The 17,900-nt window shown below is 34.3% G+C and overlaps 1 long non-coding RNA gene across 3 annotated transcripts in view; it reads left to right on the top strand.

The window, feature by feature from the left end:
* Nucleotides 1–17,900, top strand: part of LOC107515625 — a 108,001-nt gene that overhangs the window by 23,174 nt on the left and 66,927 nt on the right. For all 3 annotated transcript variants that reach the window (XR_004955710.1, XR_004955708.1, XR_004955709.1), the window contains exon 2: nucleotides 3,402–6,257. This is a non-coding gene — a long non-coding RNA (uncharacterized LOC107515625). The remainder of the gene's footprint in view (nucleotides 1–3,401; nucleotides 6,258–17,900) is intronic.

The following is a 17,900-nucleotide window of genomic DNA, read 5'->3' as shown; positions in this document are numbered from 1 at the left end:
CTTTCCTTTTCAAAGATATTATCACTGAGTATAGAATTCTGGGTTTAAAGTATTTAATTTTAGTACTTAAAAGATGGTAATCCACTAACTTTTGCTTGCAGGTTTTTTAACAAGAAATCTGCTGTTATTACCTTTGTTCCTCTTTACATAGCATTTTTTTCTGCTACAGATTTTAAGATTTTTATTTTTATTGCTGGTTTAAAACAATTTGATTTTGGTTCAATTTTTTCATGTTTCTGAGCGTATGGTTTTTTTTTTTTTGAGCTGCTCAGCTTTATAAACATATGGAATACAATTATAGTAACCTTTTAAACTGTTGCTGTTGGCTAAACTTGATAATCTGTGTCAGTTCTGTGTTTATTTCAGTTATTTTTTTTTTCACTGTGTGTTATATTTTCTTGCTTAGTTGTATGCCTGACAATCTTTGATTGAATGCCAGACAGTGTGAATTTTAACTTTTTGAGTGCCTGAAATTTTTTTATGTTTCTAAAATTCTTGAGCTTTGTCATGGGGTGCATTTGATTTACTTGGAAACAGTTGAATCCTTTGGCTCTTGCTTTTATGATATTTTTAGGTGAGACTAGAGCAGTTTTCAGTGTATGGGCAAGTATTCATAACTGAGGCAAGACAGTTCTATGTGCTCTGCCCAGTGCCAAGGGAATCATGAGAGTTTCCAGTCTAGCTTGTGGAAACTGGTACCTTCCTGGCCTTGGGCCACATACTTTTTTTATTTCCTATTTATTCAGGTGGAACTTGTTCTGACCTCAGATAGTCTCACATGTACCTGACAAATGTAACTCAGCTAAATATGTAGTGAGGGGATTCTCTGTAGATGTGTGGAGATCTCTTTCTATAAAAGTCCTCTTCTCAGAACTCTGTTCTGAAAAAACTAACTTTCTTGGACTCCCTACACTTTCAGATCCAACTCAGAGAGTCTGCTGGACTCTGCCTGGGCTTCCCCTATCTGTGCTATGGCCTGGAACCTCAAGGCAGTTAGCTGGGACACAGAGTTTACCTCATTCATTTCTCTTCTCTTACTGATCACTATCCTTCACTGACTGATACCCATTGTCCTTAAAAAATGTAGTTTCATATATTTTGTTTATTTGTTTTGTTTGTTTCAATGAGGAAAGTAAATCTGGTTCTGGTAACTCCATCTTGAACTGAAGCAAAGTCTTTGTCATTTCTTACTTAAATTTTCAATATCTTTCTAATTTATTTTCTTTCCTCCTCAACAATCTATTATAAAATACTGTAAGTGACAATCACCTTTCTAAAACGCAAATCTTAACATCTCACATGTAAACTTAAAACTGTTAAAAGGTTTTCATTTCTTTCAAAATAGAATTCAAACACTGATATATAATGAACATTAGTGTTCGGTATTCACACGCCTTCCCAAAATCTTCACAATGATTCCTGTATGTGAGTCCCACTGAAATAACTGAAATATCAGCATAGCACATTCTGAGAAACCTCTCCTTTTTTTAGCTTCACTTTGTCTGGAAAGTTCTTCCCTTTCTCCCTGCTAATACCTAGTCTTCTTTCCAATAACTTAAGGATTGATTTATCGATTAACTTACAATCTTCTTTTGGTCTTCTTAAATAATTAATAAATGTATAAATATTTGATGAATAAATACATTAATACATAAATGAATGAATGAGTAAAATGAGATTGGAGAAGAATAATCATAAAATGTGTTGTGTAAATTGATCAGAGAAAAGAATGTAAGTTTCCAATGTCTTAAGAGCCATATTGAATTCGAAGCATGTAGCATCTGTCATTTCTATTTTAGAAAGAAAATAATTAGCAGTGCATCCACTTCTTTTAATCAATGTTTCAATTTTGACGATTATGTCTGAGAGCAACACTGACTAACTTTTCCTAAAATAAACAGAGCATGGGATTTAATTGGGAGTAGCTCATTTGAAGGACAGAAAATTGTGTTGGTTTCATTTTTATAGTTTCGGTCAAAGGATAGAAAATAGCAAAGACAAATGCTGTGCTGTGAAATCAGATGTCCTACATTCAAATCTCCATTGTACACCTTATTCTTTTGTGACTTTGAACATAGCCTACCTATCTGGGTTTATTCCCAGACATAATCCATTTTGTACTTTACTTTCTAGTTAGTTAGAATGAGATGTTACATATATATATGTATATACATATATATATGTTTATATATATATATATACGTATTTGTGTGTGTGTGTCATCTCATAAAAAAATATTATTAAACTAAACTAAAATAATACTTGCAATATACCAAGACTAGTTGTGGCACATTATAAACAATCAGTACATTAGTTGGCATCATTTTGTTTCAATCTTACATCTCAATTGTTTCAATTAGCATCTTAAATCAGCAATGTATGGGAAAGTTTAATTTTTTAAGTTTAAGTTTTAAAAAAATTGTGTTATTCAGAACCATAAAGACAAAAAATATGCTTTGCCGTTATATGTTTTGTTTTTTTTCTGAATGACTCCACTTAGCAAAATTTGCAGAAAAACACTTTTGTTTTCTCAGCTCTTAACTACTGACATTTTCTATTACCATATTTCATATATATATAAACTTAAAATTTCTTGACGAAGTCATGAAAATGTGATTTGAATGCATATTCTTTACCATTTGGATTATAGCTCATTTCTCTCAGCATTCCACTCACCTCAAATTTCGGGCTTTATTTTTTCCTGTATCCTTGTCCATTCCACTTTACTCTGAGCAGTTTTTCATTGAATCTCACATTTCTCAAGTCTTCTTTTGATTACATTCCCCTAAGAAGATTTTAGAACTACATTCTCCATCTTACAAAATCAAATTTTCTGACTATGAAGACACAAGCCACTTTTTACTTTTTAATCTAGTCAAGAAATAAGAAATTAGAATTAATGTAAGGAGATTATCCAGTATAGACATTGAATCCATATAAAGGAAAAGAAATCTCGTAAATACAATCTATTTAAAGAGAGTATGGGCCACCGCATAAAATGAGATCCTCCCTTTAATAAGGTGAAGTTTTCACTCAGAGATAGATAACCACTGCTCAGGCACCTTCTATCAGAAATAATTCCTACACTGGAATAAGGAAGGATTACATATCAGTCTCTATATCTGCTTGTGCTTTAGAATTAGGAAGGAAGGGGTTTTTATTGTATTCATAGATACCAAGACTCTGGAAGGATTTTTATTTCACAGATTCTGAGACTCTGAAGTAGTTTTTAAGTAATCCAGGAATTCTTTTAAGATTCTTACCTTCAAGAGTTTAACTTTAATTCCCCTCTCCTTGACTGTGGCCTATGTTCAGTAACCCACTTTTACAGAGTAGAACCTAGTGGGATGTTATGTAACTGGGAGATGAAGCATGTGGTGTCCTCCTTGTCCTCTCTCTAGGATCACTTGTTCAGGGGATAGCCGGCTGTAAAGTCATGAGGACACTCAAACACGGTATGGAACTGGTCACGTGCCAGGAGCTGTGGCTTTCTTTTAAAGGTGAGTCCTGTAGTCAATAGTCACATGGCTGAGCCTCCTCGGAAGTAGGTCCTCCAGCCTGCGTCATACCTGCATATGACTATAGCCCAAACTAACACGTTGACTCAGTCCCAAGAGAATCCTTTGCCAGAAGCACCCAGATAATCTGCCTCCTAATTCCCAACCCTCAGAAACTGTGGGAGATAATAAAATTTATTGTAATAAGCGATGAAGCTGGCACAATTTGTTACACAGCAAACAAATTAGCAGTAGCAGTAACTGATGCAAAATTCTGTCTGGAGTCTCTGACTCAATGGGCTTAAGGGAAAAATTAGACCATATTTAATATAATCATCTTCTTGATTTCGATGCAGTTTTTTCTATCACTAGGTATTCAGGAACTGTTACAAGTTTTTCTCCAAGTGTGTACTAGATTGATATTACCTATACCTGAGGCCCACTTTATGTTAATAATATCATTCTACCTATTGTTATCTCTCTTACTCTACCTGGTCATCAAGCACATGGAGGGAAAGGTGTTACCTGTTAAGCACTGTACTTTTAAAACAAGTAGGTTTCTTTTTTAAAAAATAATACATGCTTATTATAAAACTTGGAAAATATAAAAAAGCACAAAGCACACTCATATCTTCCAAATACTTTTATTGTTCTGTTTTGATAATTTATATTTAATTACAAATAATCATGACACCACTATCATATAATTTCTTATCAATTTTTTGCTTACCACTGTAAGGTGCCTGACATATAATGAAGCTCAATAAATATTTGTTGAAGAACTATTGCCTAAGCACTTCCCAAAATATTTAAAATTCTCTAGGAGAAACAAATAAATGGCTGAAGAATATTACATTATATATATTTACAATCATTAGTTTTCAAATTACTAAATGAAAAGCTATAAATATTTTAAGGCTTTTGACACATTTTAACATATTGCTTCCTGGAAAGGCAATGGCATTCTGATTTTGAAAGTGATTTTAAATTGCGAAAGTTTCCTAGGAGAAACTTTAGATTTTATAACAAAATAGAACAAAGATGAGAAAGGAAAACCAGTTGGTATCATAGGATTTATATGCACAAGATCAAAAATACACACCAAGACCTGATACTCTACTACCTGACAATTTAGGGAAACAAAAGCTTTTTTCCAAGGGGATAGAAAAAGGAATAAATTTCAGAAGAGAAAGGATGATGTAATGAATTGAGTGTGGGGTATAGCTCCCCAGACATCTTCAGATATCTAGCCAAAATTCCTCTAAGTCAGTGGGCTGGCAGTGGGCTGATCTTTCACAATATTTCTTATTAGAATACTTCTCATTAGAATGTGACTTCAAGCAAAGGGATGCTGAGGTGAAACCTACTGGCTGATTCACCTAGGGTGGAAGAGTGACAATTATAAAAACTTTAGGGCATACAGTCTAAACCTTAGGAGAATATTTGTTTAAAGAAAAATAATGTATAACAATCAATACAAATGCAAGAAAGACCTTTATGTGGTAAACTAACAAAAAAATAAAATAAAATAAGCCTTGTGGATATACAATACCATTTTATTTATAAAGCTATTTCCAATTACAAGACAATGACCTCAAGATAAAATGTAGATTACACATGCATGAAAATCTGGCAAGTCTGAGCTCATGTTAATTGAGACACAGGACACATCAGGTGATGTGAATATTAGGTATTAGGGGACATGAGAAATCCTAGAGAATAATGAAGACAAGTCATACTGTAGACATAATTCATATATGCTAGAGAGGTTGCTGTGAAAAAAAATGTTATGTTTTGTGCCTTACAGTTATGGATTCTACATGATGATGATAATGATGATGATGATGATGATGATGATGATGATGATGACGACAACGACGACAATAAAATAATAATTTCTTTTTATTATTAAGAAAAATGGAATTCTGTATTGGTTAATGGTATATTTATTGTTCTTGGTTATTTTTCCCTCAATGCTTTAAATATTTTGAAGAATAGAACTGTAATAAATATGAAAATTCAAGAGAAAATCAGATTAGCTTATGTTCAAAAGCCTAAGCCTTAGCTATCATTTATCTGAATATGTCTAAATGAAATGAAATTTTGATAATACATGCATAATTATTATTTACAGCAGAGGGCTTCAACCCCTGAGCCACAGACCAATACTAATTCATGGCCTGTTAGGAACCAAGCTGCACAACAGGAGGTGAGCAGAGGGCAAATAAGTGAGCGAAGCTTCATCTGTATTTGCAGCCGCCCTCCACCACTAGTATCACCACCTCAGCTCCACCTCAGATCATCAAGTATCAGATTCTTATAGAAGCAAAAAGGTTAAAGACCACTGATTTAGAGAATGTGGTAATTTGTAAAAAAAATAAACTTAAAAAATGACAAAATTTTCCTTAGATAAGATTCTAATAAGCCAATTTAAAATCATTATAGAACCAAGAGACAAAAATTGGAGCCCCAACCAAATACCAGCTGCTTTTGTGGAAAAGAAAAAGACGTAATATAGATTTCCTAAAATTCTTATGCTAGCAGTGTTCTCTTCAGGCACACATCTCTGACTCTGACTTAGGAAGGATACTAGGTCAATGGTTTAAAATAAATGAATTTCTAGTCATTTCAAAGTTTGATTGACAGTTCAAGAACAAAGCAATTCTCCTTTTCTCTTTTTTTCCAAGGAGAACTAAAACACTGCCAGGACATAAACAAAATATGCATAGCCCTATCTTCCTCCAAGTCTCCCAGACATTGGTAAGTAAATCAAGGAAAGAGTTCTCTTTTCCACAACCCATGTCTCTATGGAGCTGATGCAATCGTTGGTAACACCCTACGTAATTTTATGACTGTGCTTGTTCAGCAGCAATAGCATTCGATTAGGGGGAAAAAATGATCCATCTGGTTTCTATGGCTGTGTTGATGACCAAATCGAATCAACCACCCAGCTAAACTGATCAATTGTGCAGAGAGTGGCCATTAATACAGCTGGAAATACCATTTCAAAAGAAAAATAGTCACTTCAGAGGCTGCCTATGACTGCCGAGTCAGTCTATGACAACATAACTTTGAGAAACTAGATTCTTAGTAGCATGGAATTGTAATTTGGGGAAATCGTAAAGCTTTCATGTACATGGAAGTTACAGAGACTAATCATCTTTCACAGGTTTTACTTTCTTATTTATAAAATGTAATTGACTGGGTTCTGTACTTGGTTTGAACAGCAGAATGGACAAATGCTGCACCAAAAGTAGTTTGGAGGAGAGAGAGGAATCCAGATTTGAGATTCTATATACTGAACTTTGAGCAAACTTCTACAGGTTTCTTGACTTCTTCAGTTTTCTTCAGCATTATGATGAATGCCATAATGCCTATGTGGCCTATTATTCTGAGAATTATATAAGCAAATATATGTTTATAAGAATCCAGCAGTCTAGAATAGAGGAAGTATTCAATAGAGATTTAGTGAATAAATTATTTTAGGAAGAAATAAATAATGAACAAAGAAAGTATTAAGGTTACATATGTTTCTTAAAACTAGGAAGAGTAAAAGAAAGACATTATTTAAATCATCCTTCTTGTCCCTGTCATGTTGACTAAGATGATACAAAAAAATAAAAATGGTGAAAATGAAGTCAAATGAGAGCACTATTAGGAGCTGTCGCTGATGGAACAGTTGCTACATGTCAAACATTTACGTATATTCTTAAGTAATAATTAGGATAATAATAATAGACTTATCATGTGCCAAGCACTGTACTAAGCACTTTATATATGTTCACTCATTTATAATTATGTCAAAACCATATAAAGTAGGTTCTATGCTTATCTACATGTCTTACATGAAGTTATTATCCCCATCCACACATGAAAAACTAAAGCTAGTAGATTTCCTAAGACTAAGACAGATACCCATGAGTATCTGACTTCAGAGTCTGCAGATTTTATTGTGATTGCTTCCCAAGGGAAGTTTCTCTCAGAAAAGATGAGGATGATTGAGAAAGGACCACACGGATTTGCTAACGGTAATGAAAAAAGCATAAAATCTGGAGGCTGGAAAGAAAAGGGATGTTCGGGAGGTGGCGAGTCTTGGCAAGAGACTGAGGAGTGATTGCTTAACACTGGGACACCGCCTCCCAATCTATTGGGAGGATGGAGCTGAATTGTGCCCAGTTTAGGTGCTCCATTAGGTTACAACACACTTCACTATGGAATTGCCCTACAGGAATAAGTGTATTAAGCATTTGTACTGAGAAAAAAAAAGTTGAAATGATACCTGGGGCTAAACTGAGCAGTCTGCATCAACGATAGATTCCAAAAACATTTACATCAGCATTCTAATTATTAGGCATATGTTTTAGAGAAACTGAAAATTATTTGTTTGCAAAAGGTTTTAAATCTAAGATTAATTAAAATGTAAAAACTGAGGCCTGTCTCATTTTCAGGGTCTGTGAAAATATATATTGAGTTAACCAATCAATGTTTCCTGTCATGGGATTTTATTTTAAATATGTCTTATCTAACTGAAAAATCCCTTCATAAGAAAGGAGCTCTTATTGTCTGTATTATGAAATATACTTATAAATACCCAACTGTATATTTAACCTGCTTCCAATTTTCACTTTACTGGTATTAAAGAGTCCATTAAATGCATGGCTTTCAACATCTAGTTTCTTAGTCATCCTTGAATCATTTAGTTCACTTATCTGACTTATTGTGAAGTCATGCTTATTTATATTACTTATCTCCATGCATATTTATATTCATATTACTCACGTATCTCAAATTCATTCAGCTTCCTTTTCTTTCAGTCAAAGAGGTAGAAGCCCTCTCAGGGAAGAATACAGTGCTGATTCCAGCAGGTAGATGCTCTGGTCTGCTGGTATCCCATATCCAGCTGTTTGAGAAGTTTGTCATGGCTTCCTAGAGCCTAGAAATTAAGTCTAAAAGAAACTTTATTTTTTACTTCTCTTTTTCCATTTACTGACCCCCATCTTACCACCTCACATTCTCTAAAATATCTCTAGTTCTCCTGTGAAAAAAAATGGAGATCAACACTTTGAAACATCACCCCTAATATTCACCTGGCTATGTCAGAGTACAAATGGAGATGCATTTCTATATATTCAAATATGTAAATGTTATAAATCAAGCTAATAAACAGTTAAAATATGTCTTATAATATTAACTTGAAAAATAAACTTTTAATTTTTAAAGTTATATTAAAATGTATTAACCTGTTTTTTTTTAAAAAAAATTTAGTGTGGTTTTGAATGTGACTAAAATTTAGCAAAATAGTCTAATAAAACATGATTATTTTAGAAAAAATTTTTAAATGTAGTGATGTCATCTAAAGCATATAATGCACATCACTTATATGGAGACTTTATCTATTTTTTTTATTTTTCTATTACAGTTGACATATAATATTATATTAGTTTCAGGTCTATAACATGGTGATAAACATTTATATAACTTATGAAGTGATCACCTTGATTAATCTAGCACCCATCCGACATTATACATATTTATTACAATATCAATGACTATATTTCCTATGCTATACTTTACATACTCATGACTGTTTTGTAACTACGAATTTGTACTTCTTAATCCTTTCACTTTTCCACCCATCTTCCTAATACTCCTTCTATCTGGCAACTATCAAAATGCTCTCTGTATCTATGAGTTTCTTTCTGTTTTGTTTGTCTATCTTGTTTTTTAAATTCCCCATATAAGTAAATTATATGTCATTTATCCTTCTCTGTCTGACTTTCTCTTCTATCTTCTAGGTTCATCTATGTTGTTGTAAATGGCAAAATTTCATTCTTTTTATGGCTGAGTGATATTCTATTGTATAATGTACCATTTATTTATTTATTCATCTATCGATAGACATTTATGTTGCTTCCATATCCTGGTTTTTGTAAAATATGCTGCAATGAACGTGAGGATGCATATGTTGTTGTTGTTGTTATTGTTGTTGTTTAATTAGTGTTTGAGGTTCCTTTGGATAAATACCCAAAGTGGAATTATTGAGTTCTTCTTTGTCACTTGTTATAGCCTTTGTTTCAAAGTCTATTTTGTCTGGTATTAGTATTGCTACTCCAGCTTTTCTTCATTTCTATTTGCATGAAATATCTTTTTACAACCCTATACTTTCAGTTTGTGTGTGTCCTTTGATCTGAAGTGAGTCTCTTGTAGGCAACACGTATAAAGGTCTCGTTTTCTTATCCATTTACCCCAACCTATGTCTTTTGATAGGAGCTTTTAATCCATTTATATTTAAAGTAATTATCGACAGGTATATAGTTATTGGATTTTATTATTCATGGTTTTTTTATCTTTCCTTTTCTTTTTCTTCTTAAAAAATTCCCTTTAACATTTCTTGTAAAACTAGTTTTGTGGTGATGAATTCCTTTACTTTTTTCTTGTCTGGGAAGTTCTTTATCTGCCCTTTGATTCTAAATGATAGCTTTACTGAATAGAGTAGTCATTGTTGTAAGTCCTTGCTTTTCATCACTTTCAATATTTTGTGTCATCCTTTCTGACCTGCAAAGTTTCACAGTTTTATGAGAGCTCCCTTTAAGTAACTAGCTGCCTTTCTCTTTCTGCTTTTAAGATTCTCTCTGCCTTTAATCTTTGCCATTTTAATTATGGTGTATTTTGGTATGGGCCTATTTGGATTTACCTTGTTTGGAAATCTCTGCTCTTCCCAGACTCCTAGGTCTATTTCCTTCACCAGGTTAGGGAAGTTTTCTGTCATTTATAAAAATAGGTTCTCAATCTTTTGTGCTCTCTCTTCTCTTTCTGATATCCCTCTGATGGGAATGTAGGTATGCTTGATGTTGTCTCAGAGGCCCCTTAAACTATTCTCATTAGTTAGAGGCTTTTTTTCTTTTTCTGTTCTGATTAGGTATTTTCCGTTACCTTATCTTCTAAATTGCTATTCAATCCTCTGCTTCATTTAAGCTACTATTGATTCCTCATAAGGTATTCTTCATTTTAATTATTGCAGTCTTGATTTCTGTCTGGTTCTTTTTTATGTTTTCTATCTCCATTTTTAGGTTTCCTATCTCTTTGTTGAAGTTCTCACTGAAATCATTGAGCATCCTTATAGCCAGTGTTTTGAACTCTGAATCTGGTAGATTGTTCATCTCCATTTTGTTTAGTTCTTTTTCCGGAGTTTTGTTCTGTTCTTTCATTTGGGACATGTTTCTTTGTCTCCCCATTTTGACTGCCTCCCTAAGTTTGTGTGTTGCTGCAGATTCACTGTCTCAGGGTAAGGGGAAAGCTGAGGCAGTTGGAAGAAAATGCAGGGAGCCGTGAGCAACTGCGACATAGCTCTTTATTCCAGCAAGGGCACGACCAGCGTTGCATGGTGGCAGCGCCTTTTATACACAGGTTACACAATAGTGGCACACTGCCAGAAGATGGAAGCCCACACCTGCATACTGGGCACCTGGTTACACAAGGGGTAAAGTGCTGGGCTTCTTCCTCTCAAAAATTACCACAGGTGAGGGGAGGGAGCCTAACTATGGTTATTTTTACTTTCTCTGCATAGTTTGTTTTTATGTATTAGATAGAGCTGCTATGTCTCTCAGTCTTGGTAGAGTGGCTTTATGTAGTAGGTGTCCTATGGGAACCAGTGGCACAGTTTCTTTGGTCACCTTGAGTCAGGTGCTAAGGGTGTGTCCTTTGTGTGGGTTGTGTGTGCCCTCCTATTGTTGCTGAATCTTGATTGCTCTTGGTACATGAACGGGAGTACTTGACTCTCAGGGTGATTAGTTCTGAGAACTGGTCATGACTACACTAGAGGAGCTGTTTTACAGCAGTTGACCCTACATAGCAGAATTTGCATGGCTCTGGTGCCTGTCAAGTCTACTCACTGGGTGTGTCACTTATGGAAATTATTGGGTAATGTTCAGGTGTGATCTGGAGCTGATCACCGGGTATATTGGTTCTGGGCCTATTGGGAGGGGCTTTGGTGCAGACTAAAATCAGATACTGCCTGCGCCTTGCCTGGGCCACTTAGTGTATATTACAAAGTTATTTGCAAATGATTACCACTTGAGCTGTGCTTAGAGGTGGTTTGGAAAGGCTAAGCTACAAACTGAGTCTGGCTGCTGCTAGTGCTGGGCCTGGAGCTGTTTAGCAAGAGGTATGGGACACACCAGGGGCTGATGCTGCTTCTGAAGGTTCATGAATGTTTGAGATTTGTTAGGAAATTCCACAGCATAAGCCAAGACAGGTTGTTTGTCCAGAACAGCCACTGGAAGTGGCTTGGGTGAACAAGCAGGTTGGGTGCGGGGAATCCTTGGGGGTGGGGGTGGGAGTGGGAATGATGCTAGACAGGTGGATGAAAACTCAGCTATGACTCCTGCAGTGGCAGGAGAGCTCAACAAAGGAACAAAGTCTTCTGACAGTCTTTCTGTCCAGGAGAAAGCTGCCCAGCTCTCGCCCTGAAGCCAGACAATTCAGTTTCTCCCCATATATTTCTGGTGCCTTTTGAGATACTGCCCAGTACTGGAGCTCAGAGTGAGTAAATGCATAGATGCATAAGTCCATGAGCAGACCATTTAATTAAAAGGAACACCTGGCACTCCAAGACCCCTTCATCTCACTCAACCACAATCTCTGCTGGTTTTCACAGCCGAAAGTTATGGGGACTTCTTTTCCTGGCAATGAAACCCTGGGCGAAGGAGCAGAGTAGGGAGCTGGGACCTCCTGCTCCTCAGAGGAGACCTTCATGGTCAAAATACCCCTCTTGAGTTTTAACAGACATACATGGGTGTGGGACCAGCCTGTTCTGTGTCTCTGCCCCTCCGACTGGTCACCACATGACTTTTTCCAGTTATAGGTCTTCTGTTTAAGTAGACATCAGGTGATTCTCAATGATCTTTGTTGTGCAGTTTATTTGTAAGTTTAATGTCACCAAGGGAGGAAGCAACCACAGCATTTACCTACTCTGCCATCTGGACCAAAAGCATCAGTAAATCTGATTTTCATTATCTCTCAAAGCAATATCAAGGTCCACACTATCATTATTTGTTATTATTTTTTTTAATTTTATAATGTCAGGTTATAAAGAAAACTGAGACTAGTAATATTGCTCAGTATGTTAAAGTCTGTCTTTTAGCAAGACTGTACCTTCATAAATGAAGGGCATGGGCATGGTTAAATAAAAATTAAATTTTAAAGCTTGGCGCAGAAGAGTTATGAGATCTCTATGATCTTCTGCAGAGTACCAAGCTGATTGTTTTCTTTCTCATATGCCTCAATTCCAAGCCTTGTAGGTAGTAAATTATAAGTTGTTCACTATTAATTAAATAGTCTTTATTTGTATATAATTTATTATAGAATACTTGATTATGTATTCTAGGAACTCAGTGTGGTGAGATTAGATGTATGTTGCAACATAGATAACTATGGTCTTACAAAGAAATGTGTGTCCTTATTTTTCTGCAGTGTTCTTTAAATCCCTATATCTTCTTCAGGCTTTAAAACTGATGTCAGACTTGGGCCTCCACACCAGTCTGGCACCAGAATGACAGGGTGTAGCTTGCATACAGTCTCAATAACTTTGCTTTGTAACATATACTCAATTATTTACCAATATCTGACATTATTAACAGTAATAATTTTAAAAGCATTGGTTAAAAATCTTATATACATCGACATATTCCCAGGGCCCAACAGAAAGCCCAAAGCTCAGAAGTCAAAATAAGTGTGTGTTGAATACTTAATTATAGTAAGAGGCTCTTTTACAGTTGAAATATGTGTTTTGATAACCAAATATAATAAATCTTTCCTCTTTTGTCATCCCTGTGAAAGAAAGTCATTTACATGCAGAATGGTTTCCAAATCTTGGTTCTAAAGACTTTGCATTTAGTTTATGCAGACAAGAATGAGACATAGATTGTTAATAAAATAAACAATATGTAAAAAGTCCTATGTTGCTTGGTATGGAGAGTATGTGCTATGTAAGTTCATAGAAGGATGACTAGTCAAGCTAGAACTGTCATGGAGGTGAGTATGAATTGGTTCTCAAATAATAAATAAAGATTTCAGTGGTTGAAAAGAGAGAAAAGTCAGTGTCAGATGAGCAAAGAGCTAAAGGAAGAGATTATCATCATGTTTCTCAAGATAGTAAAGTTATAGAAACAGAATGAGAATATCGGTAGAGCAGTCACATAAAGTAAGTTTGCATGATTAAGATGAAATCAAATCGATTGTTCAAAACCCTAAACCTAGAAAATAATTTAGATTTTATATGAATTAGGCTATTATTGAATGTTTTGAAGACAAAAAAGATTATTTTTAATTATACCATCAGACACTCCTAATAGCCATGATAGCTGTGAAAGTCACCTTCCAAACAAAAAAAATCGATGTGTGTGTGTGTGTGTGTGTGTGTGTGTTTCTTGAGATTTAATGAGGATAAAAAGAGTGGAAGGAATCAGATTAAGATAAATCCTTTGCCCCATGGACCCTTGGCTTCTCAAACTTAACATTTTATTCTGAACTCTATGACAAAATGTCACATTCCTATGTAAGTCATGCACATCAACCACATGGAATTTGGAGTTGGAAGCATTTCAAGGACACTGATATAATAGCTTCTTTTTCCCTAGTACAGTGACATTTTGGTAACATATAAAAATGTCAGAGTGTGACAAATCCAAACTTAAACCAAAATAGATGAGGAACTTGAAGTTGTATGTCATTAGAAGCAACTTTAAACTGACTCAATTCAATGTCTTGGTGTTTTATGTCACTCAACATATGATAAAGTGATGGTTTATTTAAATTTCCTGATAAGTGCTGAGAGTTCTCAAGTTTGTAAAAAAGAGTAAATAATATTTTAGCTTTTATTTTATGTAAATATGGGAATCAATTTAAAATTAATGTTAAAAATACTACATTTTTATGCTTCTTTTAAATACTCAATTCACATTTTTCATACCATTGTTTTGTGATTTCATTTGTAAAACAAAATGTGTGTATGTGTGCATGTGCATGCGTGTGTTTATAAAGAAACTCATGAGAACAAGAGGCTTTCTGCACAACAGAGAACTAACATGGCTCGTGTCTTGAAAGCTCACTATCTGCCTCACCTTGGTCAAAAGGCTCCCAAAGATCTCATTTTTCTCACCATTATTATAGGTGGTAATTTTTTTTTAATTTTTTTTTAAATTTTGTTTTATTGTCCCCATCAGACGCTCCTATTGAACGCATGGTGAGACTGTAGTATAGGAAGGTTAAGTAATCTGACAAAGTTGAGCAAATGCAAGTGGTGAGCCCAAAAATCAGACAATATGACCTCAAAGCTCACATGCTTAGCCTCGAGCCATACAGCCTCCATATTTGCTGGTATGCTTCAGAGGTGCTTTAGAATCAGTAAAGTTCTGGCATTGTAAATAACAGGAACAAAGCATGCTGCAAATTGTAATCCATACTATGCTTTACGGAACTCTATAAATTTTATTTATAATAAAAATCAGTAGTAATTTTTAATTACACAGGAGCACATTAATGCATTTCTTTTACTAAAAATTAAAACATTGCAGATAGGCAAAATTTTCCTTTCACTACAGCCCTCAAATGCATCCCCTCTACCTCCCTAAGACATCAGTGTTATTAGCTTATAGTTGATCCTCTCTATACTTTAAAAATGTAGACATTTATATTATATACACACATATACAAAATATATAGTATTGAATTACATAAACTGTATTATCTAGTATATCACTTTTTACATACTTCTATTGTTCAATAATAGATTTTTATTTCATCCATAGAAAAAGTTAGTATATAAGTAACTACCTTCTTAATAATTTGTTTTTGTTTTGCTTCAATAAAAACCCTTTTGTTTTTCAGAACTTGTTATATGTATGTGTGAATATTTTTCTAAGAAATATGACTCAAAACTTATTGGATCATACAGTATTCGTACTTTGTATTTTGATAACGATTCCAAATTGCAATTCAATTTCCATGTGCCAATTTATTTTCCCACAGCGATGTACAGGAGTTTCAATTTCCCAACAAATTCACCAATGCACTTTATATTATCAAACATTTTAATGTCTGCATTCTGATATGTTAAAATGGTATTGTTTAATCTGATTTCTTTGATTGCTAGTAACTTAGAAATCTTATTTAACATAGTATTACAGGTTTTCGTTTCTCTGTAATTTGCCTGTCTATTCATTGCCCATTTTTCTAAATGTTTGTTTGTCTTTTCTTTAGTTTTATAGTTCTTAAGGCACTGAATATTAAACTTTTGCCTGATGTAATTTTATTTTCTAGCTAGAAGTTAAATTATTTTATTTTGCATTTTTGTTTATCCAGACATCACATTTTGGAGACTAAAATTACAACTAGTTCTTTAAGAAAGCTAGTATGGACCACAGACAAATATGTTTTGGAATAAAATTTCTTTAATAGAGTCTTACTTTAAAAAATGTATCAAATAAATTATGAAATTTACATATTTAAAAACTTGGTGACTATCCTTGATTTCAAATCAGAGATTACAATAGAGAGAAGTGTAGGTCAGCATTAGAGCAATTCCATCATGATATTTGGCTATTTCTAATTTGTCAAATGGAAACACTATTAATTTCTAGTAAGGGAGTGTTGGTATTGTTTTCACTGGGTTTGGGGCAACCAAAGTCCAACCTGAAACCAAAAGACAGATAGGACATAAGAGAGGCACAAATGAAGGCAGGGACACAGCAATGGAGAGAAACAGATGCAGTCAAAGGCACCCAAAGGAGAAAACCAAACAACAACAACAACAACAACAACAAAGGAGATCTGTACCTTAACAAGGGGTAACAATGTGTATTAACAATGATCTTTGCTTATCCAGTTCAGTAAAAGTGGATTCAGATCCTCTACTTACATACATTGCCTAAGGTGCAAACTCTTTGAAGAAGTGAATAGTTTCCTTATGAGATTATTAAAAATAATGCAATTTACATAAACACTAATAGCGTTTTGATAAAGAATCCACAAGGAATAGTAAGTGAGAGGACAAAAGCCTGATGAATGTAGATTGAATACCTCTGATGTAATACACTTACATAGTTTTTTTTTCAAAACTGAGTCTTTTCCTCTAAGTTTTCAATATGGTTACAACTGTGACAAAAGGAAAAAACAAGATAGCAATAAAATCTAGAGCCTTTTTCCCCAAGCATCCATGTGAATTTGTTAAATTGATGGTTCTAGTCCAGCCAGATATGTTTGAAGGCACTCAAGGCACATCTACAAGAATTGCCCACTTGACTCTCATATTCATTGAAGCCACCCGCTATTTATCATCCCTTTTAATCCTCCCTGATCCTCTGACCCCTCTTCATCCCAGATCCTACTAACTTCAGGCTATTTAAAGGCTTTTAGGCAGATCACCTTTGCAAATCACTAAAATGTTTTGTTTTGTTTTGTTTTTGAGTGTAGAGAGAGAAATAGAGTAGAATAAGACAATGGAAGGAAGTCTAGGGAAAGAGCACTGCAATATCCCAGACAAGAGGGAAGACTTCTGTTTCAGCAATGGAAGTAGGATCAAACAAATGTATATGTAAAATATACAAAATGCTAATTCCTAACAAGTCAAAAAAGAAGAAATGTGATGATAATAATAAAAAAAAACTTAATGCCCTGAATTCTGTTAGTTGTGTCAGTATAACTTCATTAAATGAGAACTCAGCATACATAAATGATATTGTTTAAGCAAACAAGGTAATAGCATCAATAGAATCAACATGCTATTTTTATGTCAGTATTATGTTTAAATTTAGGAGTATAAATAATTACTACACAGAATAGTCTTTGAGAATATTTCAGTTTATACCATATAGGAAACTTCAAAGTAACTTTAAAGTAATTGTTTCAGATTTGGTGCTTCCTAAAATGTTCTGGAGACTCTAAAAACGTTCCATTTGTAAGATACAAAATATCTGGATAATCATAGTATTTTCCCTAGAGTTTGCAAATATATGAATGGAGGAGCCAGGAAAGACTGTTCTAGCCAGCCAGAGTGAAACAGAATTGGAACAGCAGGTCAAGTGTATGTTATCAGAAATTGGCCACATGAAATGGGAAAGACAGAGAATATCAAACTAATAGGATCGTCAAAGCTAAGGGTCAAGCTGAAGCAACCATTACAAATGTGCTATCGGAGTCTGGGAACAAATTTCATTGTAGATCATAGCAGTGAACTGGAAAAGGTAGCAAACAGTTTACAAGGTGCCTTCTTATACAATCGTTCAGTTCCTTAAAATTATTCTGTGTGGAAATTCTAAATAGAAACACTAACTTCTTTCTTGTGCAGGTTTTAGATTAAAAGGAAATGTAATTAAGTAAGATGCCTAAAATAATGCTTAACACTTT

This window comes from Rousettus aegyptiacus, unplaced genomic scaffold (assembly GCF_014176215.1).
Source record: "Rousettus aegyptiacus isolate mRouAeg1 unplaced genomic scaffold, mRouAeg1.p scaffold_m13_p_2, whole genome shotgun sequence".
NCBI classification, from domain to species: Eukaryota; Metazoa; Chordata; class Mammalia; order Chiroptera; family Pteropodidae; genus Rousettus; species Rousettus aegyptiacus.
This window is presented reverse-complemented; position numbering and strand designations above follow the sequence as displayed.